Raw genomic sequence first — 16622 nt, 5'->3', positions numbered from 1 at the left:
TTTTATTTCTCTTTCACTTATGAAGCTTAGTTTGGATGGATATGAAATTCTGGGTTGAACAATGAGAACACATGGAAACAGGGAGTGGAACATTACATACCGGGGCTGCAGGATTGATAGCATTAGGAGAAATACCTAATGTAAATGACGAGTTGATGGGTGTAGCAAACCAACATGTTACATGTATATTATGTAACAAACCTGCACGTCGTGCCCATGTACCCCATAACTTAAAGTATAATAAAATATAAAAACAAAAAATGTATATTTACAAAACAGAACAAAACAAAAAAAGCCCAAATAGCCAAGGCAATCCTAAGCAAAAAGAAAAAAAGTGGAGGAATCATGTTATCTGACTTCAAACCAAACCACAAGGCTGCTGTGACCAAAACAGCATGGTATTGCGGCAAATATGTGTAATATGGACCAATGAAACAAAATAGAGAGTCCAGAAATAAGGCTGCACAGGTGTGACCATCTGATTTTTGACAAAGCTGACAAAAACAAGCAATAGGGAAATGATTCCCTATTCAATAAATGGTGCTGGGATAACTGGCTAGCCAGATGCAGAAGATTGAAGCTGGACTCCTTCCTTACACCATATACAAAAATCAACTCAAGATGGATTAAAGACTTAAATGTAAAACCCCAAACTATAAAAATCCTGGAAGACAACCTAAGCAATACCATCCTGGACATAGGAAAGGGCAAAAATTTCATAACAGAGAAACCAAAAGCAATTGCAACAAAAGCAAAAATTAACAAATGGTAACTGATTAAAATGAAGAGCTTCTGCACAGCAAGAAAAACTATTCACAGAGTAAACAGGCAACCTAGAGAATGGGGGAAAATATTTGAAAACTATTCATCTTACAAAGGTCTAATATCCAACATCTATAAGGAACTTAATTTATAAGAGAAGAACAAACCACCCCATTAAAAAGTGGGCAAAGGACATGAACAGACACTTCTCAAAAGAAGACATAAATGCACTTCACAAAAGAGACATACGAAAAAAGCTCAATATCACTGATTATTAGAGAAATGCAAATCAAAACCACAATGAGATATGATCTCACACTAGTCAAAATGGCTACTAAAATGTCAAAAAATAACAGATGCTGGAGAGGTTGTGGAGAAAAGGAAACCCTTATGCACTTGCTGAGAGTGTAAATTAGTTCAACCATTGTGGACAGCAGTCTGGTGATTCCTCAAAGAGCTAAAAGCAAAACTACCATTTGACCCAGCAATCCCATTACTGGGTATACACCCAGAGGAATATAAAGCATTCTACCATAAAGACACACACACGCAAATGTTCATTTCAGCACTGTTCACAACAGCAAAGTCATGGAATCAACACAAATGCCCCAAAATGACAACCTGTGTGAAGAAAATGTGGTACATATACAACATGATATATATTTTTTCTTCTTTTTTTTTTATTATACTTTAAGTTCTGGAATACATGTGCAGAACGTGCAGGTTTGTTACATAGGTATACACATGCCATGGTGGTTTGCTGCACCCATCAACTTGTCATCTACATTAGGTATTTCTCCTAATGCTATCCATCCCCAAGCCCCCCACCCCCTGACAGGCCCTAGTGTGTGATTATTCCCCTCCCTGCATCCATGTGTTTTCATTGTTCAACTCCCACTTATGAGTGAGAACATGTGGTGTTTGCTTTTCTGTTCTTGTGTTAGTTTGCTGAAAAGGATAGCTCCAGCTTCATCCATGTCCCTGCAGAGAACATGAACTCAACCTTTTTATAAAAAAAGGATGAGGTTATGTCTTTTGCGGGAACATGGATGGAGCTGCAGGCTCTCATTCTTAGCAATCTCGTACAGGAACAGAAAACCGAATACCACAATGTTCTCACTTATAAGTGGGAGCTAAATTATAAGAACTTAAGAATACAAAGAAGGAAACAAGAAACACTGATGTCTACTAGAAAGAGGAGGGTGGGAGGATGGAGAGAGCGGAAAAGATAACTATTGAGTACTAAGCCTAGTACCTAAGTGATGTAATACCATGTACAAAAAAACCCCGTGACATATGTTTGTCAATGTAAAACACCTTTACATGTACCACCAAACCTAAAATAATTTGTTGTAAAAAATCGTATGTGTTTGTGTATATATATGTTTATACTAACTATACACACACACACACAAAATAAACCCAAAAATATTTGATATTATTTTTGTTTAAAGAGTCAATCTGTTGGAGACATTTAAAAAATAAGAACAGAATTCTGTATGTTAATGCATATCTTTATCAATTTTGTGTTTTGCATTTCTTTGTGTAGATCTATCATTCTCTTTACTATTTTTCAGCTTCTGCTTGAAGGAATTTCATTAACATTTCCTTTAGTGCTGGTCTACAGATGGTGAATTCCTTCAGCTTTTGTATTTCTGAACATGGCTTTATTTTGCCTTTGATATTGAAAGATATAGGTGTAGCATTCTTGTCTGACTTTATTTTTATTTCAGCGCTTCCATAGTGTTGCCCTGGTTTCTTCTTGCTTGCATTGTCTCTGACCAAATCTGCCAACAACTTTGTCTTTATTATAATGTATGTAACATATATTTTCTCTGGCTGCTGTTAAAATTCTTCTTTTTATCCTTGGTTTTGAACAGTTTAATTGTGATATTCTTTAATGTAATTTTCTTAATATTTCCTGTGCTTGGAATTTTTTAAGTTTCTTAAATCTGTGGATTTATAATTTTCATCAAATTTTGAAATGTTTGGCTATTATCTCTTCATTTTTCTTCCCTCACTAATGTTCTAACCGTCCTTTCACATCCTCAAGAAAGAGATAATGACTGGATTTATCTCTTCCAGGATGTTCATTTATAGGGCTGAATAGTGTAGGAGAATGGGGCAATTGTGTGGAGTCTAGTGTCCTCTCTTATTCTCTCTCTCTCTTTCTCTCTCTCTCTCTCTGTCTCTCTCTCTCTCTGTTTCTATTTGTTTTTCTCTCTCTTGTGTAGTATGGTGCTCTCATCCGTTGGTGGTCATTTAATGAAAAGCCTGAAATTTGGATTCGAAAAATATTTGCTTGTGTCTTGAGCACAAATTACATAAACCAACCAAGCATCATCACTGTTTTGTTTTAAGAGTTACTGCCACCTATTTTAAACAGTATAGTGGTTTGATTTCCTGTTTAACATTGTCCCTCATGTGTGTAACTCTACTGGGAACCTTATGTGTAATATATAAGCTGCATTTGAGAATTCTTAGGTATTCCAGAAGAATACTAGTGAAATTCAATCAACATCCCAGGGGGAAGGTAAAGCATAAGAAGAAAATAAGGGATCATAAAAGAGCACATTGAACTTGCCACACTGAATTTACATTTTATGCACAAGAAACGGAATATGTTGGGAACTGTTTGAAATGAAATTAAAGAGCTATTGAGAAAGTATGCATTTTATCCACAACATAATGCAGAACTATTTAAAATAGTATCATAACAATGTTATAGTATTCAGATGAGAAATAATAAGAATAATAAAGGCAGTAGCAGTGAAAATAGAAGAGGCAGTATTTGAGAATAGAAGTATTAATGATGTAACATTTATGAGATTGGTTGGAGTAGACAGTAAGAGAGAAAAAAGGTCTGGAGTACTGCTCAACTTATTGGCTTGAACATCTGGGTATGTTGATGCCGTTGATGATCAGGTCTGGGAAAAAAATGTTAAGCAACATTTGTGAGTGCTTCAGAGTTATATGAGTTTATATAGAGTCATGCACAATTTATGATGTGCTAGTTAGAACATCCATTTTCTCCCACTTAAGAAAACATAACCTAAGTGAATAAGATGATTTTTATTCTAAGAATGGACTTGAATCCTCTCTAAATAATTTTTAATTTTAGTACTTTATTAGTAACAAATTATTTGTGACATTTCTTGCAGCTTCTGGAAACAGAACAACATGTTACTTTACCACCAAATTAGAAGTTATAATCTCCTCACTTGTCTCCTTACCTTCAGCCTAATCTGATTGAAGACTGCCTTCTATTATGGGCATGCTTATCCTAAAAGTTCCCATGACATTGCATCTTTCAGTTAGATTTCTCAGACTATTGATTAAAATAAAACCTTCATATCTTAACATACACATTTCTTTAACGTGATTCTTAATCTATTATTGCAGCTTCATTTTAAGTGTCTCCCTCTTCTTGTGCGACACTTCCAAGATATTGCAGATCCTTTGCAACTCTGTAGCTTTGCAGATGCTGTCCCTTTTGACTGGAGTAACTCATTCTACTCTTTCAGCTCTTGATGGCCTTAAAAATGTCTACTCATCTCTCAACTTTCAGCTCAAATACCACCCCTCCAATAAAATCTTCAACTTCCTTAACAAGAGTGAACTGCTCTGCAACAAACTTTGGCCACATCTCTGCAATAGCACCTCTTAAAATGTGTTTAATTTATTAAAATATGCAATGGCACGATTTATTTTATCTGTTTCTGTCTTTTGGTTTAAAAATTCTCAAAAACACAGTGTGGCATTCATCGTTGTAATTCAGTCCTTAACACATTGTCACGTTCAACATAGACCCAATGAATTATTGAGTGGATGAAATTTTAAAAAATCAGTGGCTGTGTTTTTTTCCAATCTTCTATATGTATTTGGCACTTTTGGCTACACTATATATGAATTACTGAATGAGACATTTTTAAGTTCCCAGTAATAATTATTGATTCATTCTGTTTATTTTTAGTTCTGTCAATTTTTGGATTTTGACACTGATTTTAAGTGTATACATGTTTGGATTACTCTATTTTCTGAAGGAATTGCCTTTTTATGGTTTTGAAATATGCTTCCTTATCTTAAATTGTACCTCATATGATAGGAACATAAATTTTATGACATGAGTTACCAATGGATACATTTTCTATGTATTTACTTTCCATAAATTTTCCCCATAAATGTACTTTATATTTAAAATGATTCTCTTATAAACTTCTTGTAGTTAGGAGTTAATTTTTGTCCAGTTTGACATTTTTGCCTTTTAATTTGAGTGTTTATTCTTTATACATGTAATACAATTAACAATAAGGTTAATTTTGTTTACCATCTTGCTATTTGGTTTGTTTTACCCTGATAATCTTTGTTTCTTTGTCCCACACTGCTAATTTATTGATTAATCTATGTATTTTGGTATAAAATTTTATCTCTCCTATTGGCCTTTTAGGTATATCTCTCTGATATGTGAAATAAATTTATGTAAAGATGTGTCATCCTTCTTTATAAAAGTGAATATAAATATCTTTGCTGTGCTTGATATCGTAAACAATTTCTTGCCCACAGCGTTCTTTTGCTAGTAAACATGTTTTCCCAAATTGCTCATTAATGTCTTTCTCCAAAGAATTGAAAATCATGTTCTCCTTAAAAAGTCTGCAAAACTGCAAAACCATAAGCTCATCTACTGATAATTGTAATTTATTCATGATAACTTGTTTACTAGTGCTGTGATAAGCAAGTGGCTACCTTGACCAAAAGAGATAAGTACTCCAAAAGTTATAAACAATTTACATAACCCATGATTTAATGTATGAAATAACTTTGGGTGTAACTATTAGAGCTGGATGATACAACTGTGAGTCAATAGACTAGGGAGGATTTTGGCTGCCCAAGCACCCCAGTCAGCATATAAGCCAACAGTCCAGAACATGTTGAACATCAATTGGGCATGAATTCCCTTGGCGTCTCTCAAGCGCACTACATTGTTTGGTGATCTAATACGTACCAACCACAAGGAAGCTGCAACTCCCAGTGCAGATGACGGTAATCCATCTGTAAGCAGACGTCACCAGACAGACCAACTGTGGGCAACAGACAGTAAAGGTAGTCAGAGAGCCTGCCAGAAAAGGCAGCATGTGCATTCTTGTCCTTCCTTTTTTTTTTCTTGTAATTGACAGCTTATTGAAGAATTTATTTAAACTTAGTGGTTTTCAGTTCAATCTTTCTCGGTATGCTTTCTTAGAGATATTTTGAAACCAAGGTTCAGTTTTGAACTTCAGGTGATATTACTTAGCATAAAACAACCTTGTTTCTACTGAGTAATATCAGTATATTTTATAGATGGATATTATATTGAGTAATATCTTCTTTTCTTTAAAATTTTGTAAGCAATTGCTCTAGCAATTGTAATATGTGTCCTGAAGTTGTGCTTATCCTAGAATTAGTATTTTACCACTGCACATATAAGACACTCCTATTTATTCTTTCCAATCTTTGTGTTGCTATGGTAAATACACTTCTATCTATTTTATGAACACCATAATACATTTTTATTATTGTTGGTTCAATTGCTCTTCTTGAAAATCCTAGTTTATAGAGGTCTAATTTACATACATTAAGAAGAACCATCAGCTTTTTATTAAAGCTGTTAAGAATAGAAAATAATTACTCATTTATATTTACTCACATATGTACCATTGCTGGTAGTTTTCCTTTATTCCCTTAGACCTAAATTTCCATCTGGTATCATTTTCTTCAACCTGAGGAATTCCCCTAGTATTTTTTTTTTTAGTACCGGTCTGCCAGTGACAAAATCAGCTTTCACAAGTTAAAACTGTATTTATATTACACATGTTTTGAAGGATAGTTTCACTGAATATGGAATTCTAGTTTTTAGCTTCCTTAAGAGAAAAATAACTTTAAAAATGTAACTGCACTCTCTTCTGGCTTGTCTTGCTTTCGATGAGAAGGTAACTCTCATTTTTTGCATTGTTCATCATATTGTAATATTTCTTTGTCTTTTAGCTTCTTTTTAAACCTTTCTTGTTTTTTGCTTTTTGGAAATTTGACTATAATGTGCCTAGTTATGGTTTTCTTTCTATTTTTTATTCTTTTTTTAATATATGTATTTTTTCATTATTATACTTTAAGTTCTAGGGTACATGTGCAGGTTTAAGTTCTAGGGTACATGTGCAGGTTTGTTACATATGTATACTTGTGCCATGTTGGTGTGCTGCACCCATCAACTCGTTAGCACCCATCAACTCGTCCTTTACATCAGGTATATCTCCCAATGCAATCCTCCCTTCCCCCTCCCCATAATAGGCCCCGGTGTGTGATGTTCCCCTTCCCGAGTCCAAGTGATCTCATTGTTCAGTTCCCACCTATGAGTGAGAACATGCAGTGTTTGGTTTTCTGTTCTTGCGATAGTTTGCTGAGAATGATGGTTTCCAGCCTGCACCCATGTCCCTACAAAGGACACAAACTCATCGTTTTTTATGGCTGCATAGTATTCCATGGTGTATATGTGCCACATTTTCTTAATCCAATCTGTCACTGATGGACATTTGGGCTGATTCCAAGTCTTTGCTATTGTGAATAGTGCCGCAATGAACATACGTGTGCATGTGTCTTTATAGCAGCATGATTTATAATCCTTTGGGTATATGCCCAGTAATGGGATGGCTGGGTCATATGGTACTTCTAGTTCTAGATCCTTGAGGAATTGCCATACTGTTTTCCATAATGGTTGAACTAGTTTACAATCCCACCAACAGTGTAAAAGTGTTCCTATTTCTCCACATCCTCTCCAGCACCTGTTGCTTCCTGACTTTTTAATGATTGCCATTCTAACTGGTGTAAGATGGTATCTCATTGTGGTTTTGATTTGCACTTCATTGAACTTTTTGAATCTGTGATTACTACTTTTTATCAAAATTGTAGCATTTCTGTCTATTAGTTTTTCAAATATACATCTTTTCCCTACACCCAGTCAAACAACACATATGCTAAATATCTTGGTAGCATCCTATAGGTCATGGTACTCTGTCCTCAGGCAATTTCTTCAGCATCCATAAACCTAACTAGTGTCTATATTTTCTTGTAGCAAATATATTGCATTTTAATGTAGTTATTGCCAAATTTTCTTATTTTCACTACTGTGTAAGCTCATTGATGGTAAATGATTGTATTTTTTTCTTTTACTGAAAGTTATTTTTAAACTGCTAGTACTTTAGAAGTTCATTTGAATAAATATAAGCATTTTGAGGCTGAAAAAAAAACCAAAAATTTTATACCATAGTATTTATTTTCAGAATAAAACTAAGCAGCTAGAATCAAATGAAATTATTTCATAATAAATTTAGAAAAGGTATGTCAAAATTATCTTCTGAATTACACACAAATGAAAATGGCAACTACTAATACACTATTTTCTAAACCATATATAATAGGGGCTCAGGGAGATTTCCCCTCAAAGGAGACTGTAAATAATGGGGATTTTTCTCAGACTAATCACATTTGCCACAGTGATCGATGGTTTATACTCTCATGTCAGATCAACTCTTCATAGGATTAAAAGGTTTACTGAAAATACAGTCGTTTATTGCCCACCAGTCATGGGCCTCAGAATTCACCACCTGGAATTTGTTCCAAGTTATACAACTTGACATGAACCTTAAGATGTATTAAAGTGCCTGTCAGAGGTTTGCCACTGTGAGTAAGTGCACTATTAGGGTGTAAAGATAACGACAGTGATTTATTGGTAGAAAATCAACCTGGGAAATATTCCCTTTTTCACTTCTTGTCTTTGATTTTTGAGTTTTCTTGGTGGCATCAACAACAGATTTTTTAACATGTAGTTACCACATGTAATATTTAAAAAATAATGTACCTTGCCACCAGATCTAAATTATTTTTCTACATTTATCCATAATACAGTAAATTCAACTTTTATAATAAGTAGTGGTTTGCATTTATTCTGTAAATTGTAGTATTGCATTCAAATCTTACAAATATTCAGGATTTTTTTTTTTTAACAAATTATACTTCTCTTTAGAGGAATCACAAATATTGTAATGCAGGCTGTTTATCTGACACATTTGAGAATACGCTACAAAAAATTAAATCTACATTTATAAATAGCTTGCACATAGGGCCATAGAGATCTTATTTATCTGTTTTGTTTGTTGTGTAAAAGCTGCTAGAGAGTTCTAAACTATAAATTCTCTAAGAAAGCTTCCTTTTGTCTTCAGCTTCTTTGCTGAAGGAAATAAGTATTCAGCTTCTTATGATAAATTGAGAATTATTCTACCCGGTATTTTGAGATTTCTTGCACCATTATATATTTTAATTCTGATTCTTCTATCTAGTTTTGATTTCTTCTATCAGTACAAGAGAATCTGTATGAGAAATAACTATAAAGTTGTGGTGTATTTCCTTTATAATGCTATTTTTTCTTGAATTTTTTTATTTGTTTATTTTATCTTCTTACTCCCAACAATAATATAAAAATTATGATGCAAACACATTTTAATACTTGTTCATTAGGTCAGGCACAGTTGCTCATATCTGTAATCCCAACACTTTGGGAGGTTAAAGCAGGAGAACAGCTTAAGTCCAGTAGTTCCGACCAGCAGGGACAACGTGTGAGGCCCCTGTCTCTATAAATCTATATTTTAAAGTCATTGATTAATGTATTGTCTGCACTAACAGTGGTTTTCATATGAACTAAAAATTATTTATTGGGCTGGGCGCAGTGGTTCACACCTGTAATCCCAGCACTTTAGGAAGCTGAGGAGGGCGGATCACCTGAGGTCATGAGTTTGAGACCAGCCTGGCCAACATGGCGAAACCCCATCTCTACTAAAAATACAAAATTTAACTGGGCGTGGTGGCAGGCACCTGCAATCCCAGCTACTGGGGAGGCTGAGGCATGAGAATCGCTTAAACCCGAAGGGCGGAGGTTGCAGTAAGCCGAGATTGTGCCGTCGTGCTCCAGCTTGGGCGACAAGAGCAAGACTCTGTCTCAAAACAAAACAAAAAAGCAAAATTATCTCTTAAATAAATGAATGAATGAATGAATGAATACGATGGTTGACACTAAGTAACTTACTTTCAAAACAAAGTGACTTTCTATATCCTCATTAGAATATCACCTATGAAATATTTGTTGTGATGAAATAAAATTTTATGCCAGTGAGAGTACTATAATTAGGTTCTATGATGATGTCGCACTGGAATTTTTTTTTGGTGCGAGTGGGGCATGGAGAGGATGTACAGACAGTACAAGCAAGCAGTATTTTCTGCAAGAAGTAAAACTTGGCTTACTTTTCCTCATGAAACTCAGTTTTTATTGTTCTTGTGTACATTCTTTTTACTATCTCTTTTCTAAGTATATATTAATCCGTAAATCACTTATGGATTAGTACCATTTACGAAATTGGTATTACACTGTATTTTCATATTGAATAGAATTAGAGCTGCCTAGAAGTGCAAATTGCCATAAAACTAACATATGTGTGAGTGTGTTTGTAATATGTATTTAAAATTGAATATTTTAATTTACATATGTATACACTTAAAATGTTAAAGTGTTAATGAGTGTCTTAACAGTACTAGAGTTTATAATTTGGCACTAATGTGAAGAAAAAGTCTGAATTGAATATGCTTTTTAAAAATGTTTCATAGAAGAAAATGATACTAAAATTCTTTTTTTTCTCTATTTTTTGTTCCTTTTGGAGGGTGCAAGAGAGTAAATATAATGCATGCAAACCATAGCCTTGAATCTTGGAAATTGTCTACATTTACTTAATAGTCAAAAGAATATTTAAAGGGAATCAGTTAAAACTTATGTATAGTCCAAGTAAAATGACTTTGAGTTTCAACCCCAGCTTTACTATCTAGCAACTGTTTGGCTTTGGGAAAGCTTCATGGCCTCTTTTAATTTCAACTTACTCACTCTGTAAAACAGTGATTATAATCTCTAGCTCAAAGAGTTTTCTTAAGCTTAAATGATCTTATTCATAAAACAACTAAGAAAGACAATAAATATTACCTAATATATAAATATGATAATAATAATAGACTAATGGTTAAGCCAGTGACTAAATGACCAGCAGCCAATAGACAACAGTGGTTAATAGACCAATGGCAGTTTAAAAGATTAGTCTACTCTGTTTGGCTTTGGGGCTTATACAGCACTAAAGAGGAACAGAATCTGTAGAATAAGTCAATTACCATGTCCTTGCAAAGCATGAAGGAAGGATGCTGATTACTTTTGAACATGTAGCTTACTGAACAGATCAAATTTAGTGGCAGGTAACTCAATGCAAGTCTCTAAATTCATGTTACATAGCATATTTTGTGATCAACAGGTAATACAGATCTTCAGGCATAACTATCATCTGCTGGGCCAAGAAACTTTGAGATGAAAGTTTTCACATCTCATTACTAATCCCTGGAGCCATTTCATCATCAGCCAAATCATAAATAATATATATTTCCCTTGGAGAAACTAAAGATAAAAATACTGTAGTAAAATTTAGCTGGTACCATAAATCTGTTACATAATCATACCATAGTCATCACTATAAAACTTGAATACCTTGGCCCTACTCACATCATAGTTTCTGTCATTTAGTTCAATAAAACATTACAAAGAAAATACTTGTGATTATTTCTTAGCATAATTTAATTTGCTCATATTGTACTGTGGTAACTCAAATTTCTCCTTTTCTAAATGCTAGCAAATAATTAAAATAAAATTCAATTAACACTCTCAATCTTTAAAAAACTAAAATAAAATAAGTAAATTTTTTCAATTGTGATAAAATACTTTCCCATTGATGTATAGGTGACTATGTACTAGAATACTATATGACTCTATTATAACTATATTGGTATAGCTACATTTTAATAATATAAATACATTTTAGGGATATACAATAGCGTGTGTAAACATTAATGACACTTCCCTGCCATTAACATGTAGACTTAAAATTATTCTATTCACAAATTAAAATAATTAAATTTTTAGGCTTGACTGAAGGTAATTTAAATTGCATATGTGCATAGTCATCCCTCCCAAGTATTTCATGTTTCAATTATGTGTATAAATATAAGGAAAACAAGCATTTTGTAAATGATAGATGCAGACATGTGTCTCATATTATTGATCTCACTTATGTCTAGACTACAAATTAGAAAGGAAAACTTACTACATGAAAGTTCTCATATCGACCCTAGAAGAGTTTGTAGTACAACATCTAAGAGAACCTGAACATATATAGACCAGATAAAAGGGAGCACTTAACTTCTGTATTAGTCTGTTTTTATACTGCTATAAAGAACTACCTGAGACTGGGTAATTTATGAAGAAAAGAGGTTTAATTGACTGACAGTTCCATAAGCTGTACAGGAAGCGTGGCTGGGAGGACTCAGGAAACTTACAATCACGGCAGAAGGCGAAGGAAGCAAGCATGTCTTACTATGGCGTAGCAGGAGAGAGAGAAAGAGAGAGCTAAGGGGGAAGCACTACACACTTTTAAACAACCAGATGTTGTGAGAACTCATTTGCTATCACAAGAAGAACAAGGGGGAAGTCTGCCTCCATGATTCAATCACTGCCCACCAGGTGCCTCCTCCAACATATGGGGATTGCAATTCAATATGAGATTTGGGTGGGGACGCAGAGCTGAACCATATCAACTTCCTATAGGAAAATAAATTTTAGTTTTGACATATCTTAATCTTTTGGAGATGTGAATAACCTCTTTATAGTCGCTGTTACTTCAAACTTATTTTGCTGCCTTAGTAGCCCTCCCAAACACAGGACTCTGCCTGAATAGTTAAAGGGAAAATGTTACCTTTATTACCAAGTTTAGCACCCTACATGGAAAAGACTATGTTGCTGTTTTGTTTATTTAATGGAATATCTTCAGGAAAAAAGAGTTGTCGCCAATAAGGATATTTGTAACAATTTATAACAATTTCTTAAACAACTTCTTATACAAAAGAGTACTCATCTAAGATTCCAAAATCAAGTAAATCAGTATTCCCCAAATTCTCTATAACTATATAGACCTATACAAGCAGGGCTCCAATAGAATAATTTCTACCTCCTAATTTATTTCATATTTCAATATTTCTGGCTAATCACCTAGGTACTAAAGTTGAGAGATATCATAAAATGCATTGAATAGATTTATTATCAGAAGTCATATACTAAATTTGGCAGAACTCAAGCCAATTTAGAATTTAACTGAAATATCCCAGCCATTTTGTAAAGCCATTAAAAGAAAACTCCTACTGCCAAGGAAGTTTCACCATGGGGTAAAATGTCAGTACTCTGGGCAGAATGAGCCAGAGTTGGTTCTGAATGACAAAAGGAGTTTCTAAATCCTTACAGCTTGAAAATGCTGAGTAGAAATGTCTCTGAGAATGGTAGTCCTGTAGATTTTGTATACCCTCTGAAAACTGCCAGAGCAGATGTCTTGCTTATGAGAAGAAACCAAGAAAGGACAAGAGATGCACCCTCACTGCTTCCCTTCAGAATCATTACTTTTCTGTTGACATTCATAACGGCACATTTGGAAAGGAGGGTGTTACTCTTATTATTCTTGGCAAGGGAGGGTTATGCATATACATTTAGCAATTTAGAAGTCATTTAGCTTAATTGTACAATTTGTGTATTCATTCACATTTTAACATACAGTAATTTAAATTAAAATATTAGTTCTGATAGCATTTCTAGGTAGGTTTGTTAACAATTAACAATTTAATTATATGTTTTTTACTCTCTACCAAGTCCTCTTCAATGATCACATGATATCAGTGTAGGAGAGAAACACGTAAGAATGCCAGGAGCAATGAAAGAGTACCATCTGCCTCACAGAAACTTTGAGGGACGTCTCATATTTGGGACAGATGATAACAGATTGAAAAAAGCTCCCTCTACAGGGTCAACTCACACCCTTGTCTCCTGACATTTCCATTATTAGAGGAATTATTAATGTCTGCTTTAAAAAATATGAGGAAATGGACATTTAAAAATAATATATAATTTTAGAAAAATAATTTAAGATGATAAAATAATGTTGAACAAGCCAATTACATGAGATGGATTTAAAATGTTCTCAAAAAAATATGTCCATGGAAGGTGCTGAGACAAGACTACGTTATTGGCAAGTATTCTATTTGATGAGTTACATTCCTTCATATCTAAATTATTATACGACATAACAAATATGGAGTTTCTAAGCTCCTTTCTGAATCAAGTATAATTGTAATGCTAAAACTTGAAGATGGCACTAAGAAAGATCTACAAATCAATCTTATGAGAAAATACATGTGTGCATTTTTGCAATAAAGTGTTTAATACAAGATCAGGCAATATGTATTTTTAAAATACCCAATACTCAATAAGATTGGATCCCAGTAATTCAAAGATGCTGTATCCTGAAGTAATCTATCCATATATTCTGTCACATTAAGATGTACAATGAAGAAAACCACATATTTTCTTGATATTCTTCAACAAAAATTTAACTGAGTCCAGCATTACTTTTTCATGTCCTTCATCTAAAATATTTAATTGTACAAAGTGAAAATAGTCTCATTAATGGCAAGATGAAGACAATAATATTCTTTATCATCAGTATCACACAATTATTTTTGAGAAGTTCTAGTCAGATAAGATAAAATGAACGAGATATATGAACTATTATGAAAAAATTAGAATAATCTTTAGATAATGTGGTTATCTACTGAAATCCCAAACAGGTATTAAAAACTATAAAAATAAACATGACAGTGGCCTGGCCTATTACAAAATCCCTATAAAATTCAGCAGCATTTCTATATGCCATCATTAACCATTTGGAAAACATGATTTAAAAAGACTTGATTACAGTAGCAATGTAAATGACAAAACACTAACAAATGAAACTAAAAATTAATGTGCTAAGTGTATGTATAATTAAAACCACAAAACTTTAATAAAGTATATGAGAATATAAAATATGTAGATTTTCCACATAAAAGAATATCAGTTGAACAGTGTTTAAACAAAATTTACAGAAGACTGTCTTTAAATTTCACAAAATGGATTTTTAAAAATATGTAATGAAGAAGGCCTCTATACTCAATTGTTATATATTGCTTTATTCAAATAAAAATGTGTTTATCAAAAATATTACAAACAAAATCAAATTTCAAATAATGAAAACATATTTTAAACACATATAATGGAGAATATATTGTCTTTCATATATAAAGAATGATTAAAATTCAACAGAAAATGAGCAAAGAGTAATCTGTCTAAAAATACACATATTCAGTAAAAACATTGAATATATTTAGAGTTAGTAGTAACCTAAGACATGCATATTAAAGAGTGCAGAGGTTCCAGTTTTGCTCATTAGTTCTCAACTTATTTTAATAATAGGTAGTAGCAGTGAAGAAATGATAAACTTTTCAGGTAGTCTTTAGAAATAGAGATGTTCAAGGCTTTGATTAAGCAAGGGTGTCTTTTATCCCTCAAAATTTTATTTCTTAATGCTTACTCTGATAGTTATCACTGGTTTGGAGCAAAAAAAAAAAAAGTTTACTTTGGCTTCAGCTTCCTCTACCATACAATTTAGATGATAATACATAAATCATAGAATTTAAAGTACTAAAAATATCAAATATAATTGCCTAGCAATATGACTGTCACTTACACAATAAGTGCTTAATTGCTGGCATCATTGTGATTTTTATTATCACTTTAGTTTGTTTTTATAATTTATTAAAAGACCTTTGAGCTAAGCCTAGGCTAGTCTGAATAGCTCCCTTAAATTTTGATCAAATTTATTTTTAGTTGTTTTCATTTTAGTTTACGTCTGATATCATGTCTTGGGCCAAACAAGAGTCTGATTAGAGGGTACCTGCTCTGAGTGTAACCCAAGATCTTCATTTGCAAATATTTTGTTGAAGGTGTGTTCAATAAATACAAATCTATTTAGTTTTGCTAGACTGATACATGAAAGTTTTTCATATCCATGGATAAATTATTAATGTATATATCTAGATTATTAATATAACTAAATCATATTTAACTTTTAAACGAATTGGCATGCACTCTAAAAAGTCGCATGAATGCATCTTTTTTATTTTAAAGTCATGTACACCTTGCTGAGAACAAGGCACAAATCTCTTATAGGCACATGTAGGCTGTTGGCTGACTTTAGCTTTGACTACATTTGTTTTCTCTTACCTTCCAATCTGCAGTATTTATAAATAGAGGCAACTTTTATTAGGGTTTTGAAGTAGAGATAACTTTTCATCTTTACTCATGTTCCTCTTCCTTCAAATACATCTCTAGTCACTTCTTGCTGACCTCTGATTATCCTCTTTCTGGTTTCTCTCCTCATAGCCTCATGCCATTCCACTGTGTCTTAACTGGGACTGCAATCATTGGAGAAGCCCTGTGTTCTGTAATTAAAACAAAACAAAATAAAACAAAAACACTCCTTGCCAATACTTATGTGCATGGCATTCCCTTTCTTTAGGTTCCTGCTAAATTCCTGAAGTTAATCTGAGCAACTAAATCATTAGTTGACCTTCATAAACATTAATGGACTTGTCTGTTACTCCATACTGATAGCATCCTGTTTCCAGTATGGTTTTCAATAAATAACGTGGCATTTCAGCCACAGGTTGAACATCAGTAAGGATCAGTTGGATCAAAGGGTTTTCCCCCACGTGTTAAGTGACAAGGCATAGATGAATGTTTGCTCTGTGTTTTGGTTTTCTTTTTCCTTTTTCTTATTTTTTTTTTTTTTTTTTTTTTTTTTTTTTTTTTTTTTTTTTTTTTTTTTTTTTTT

The sequence above is a fragment of the Theropithecus gelada genome, chromosome 8 (assembly GCF_003255815.1).
Source record: "Theropithecus gelada isolate Dixy chromosome 8, Tgel_1.0, whole genome shotgun sequence".
Taxonomy (NCBI): domain Eukaryota; kingdom Metazoa; phylum Chordata; class Mammalia; order Primates; family Cercopithecidae; genus Theropithecus; species Theropithecus gelada.
This window is presented reverse-complemented; position numbering follows the sequence as displayed.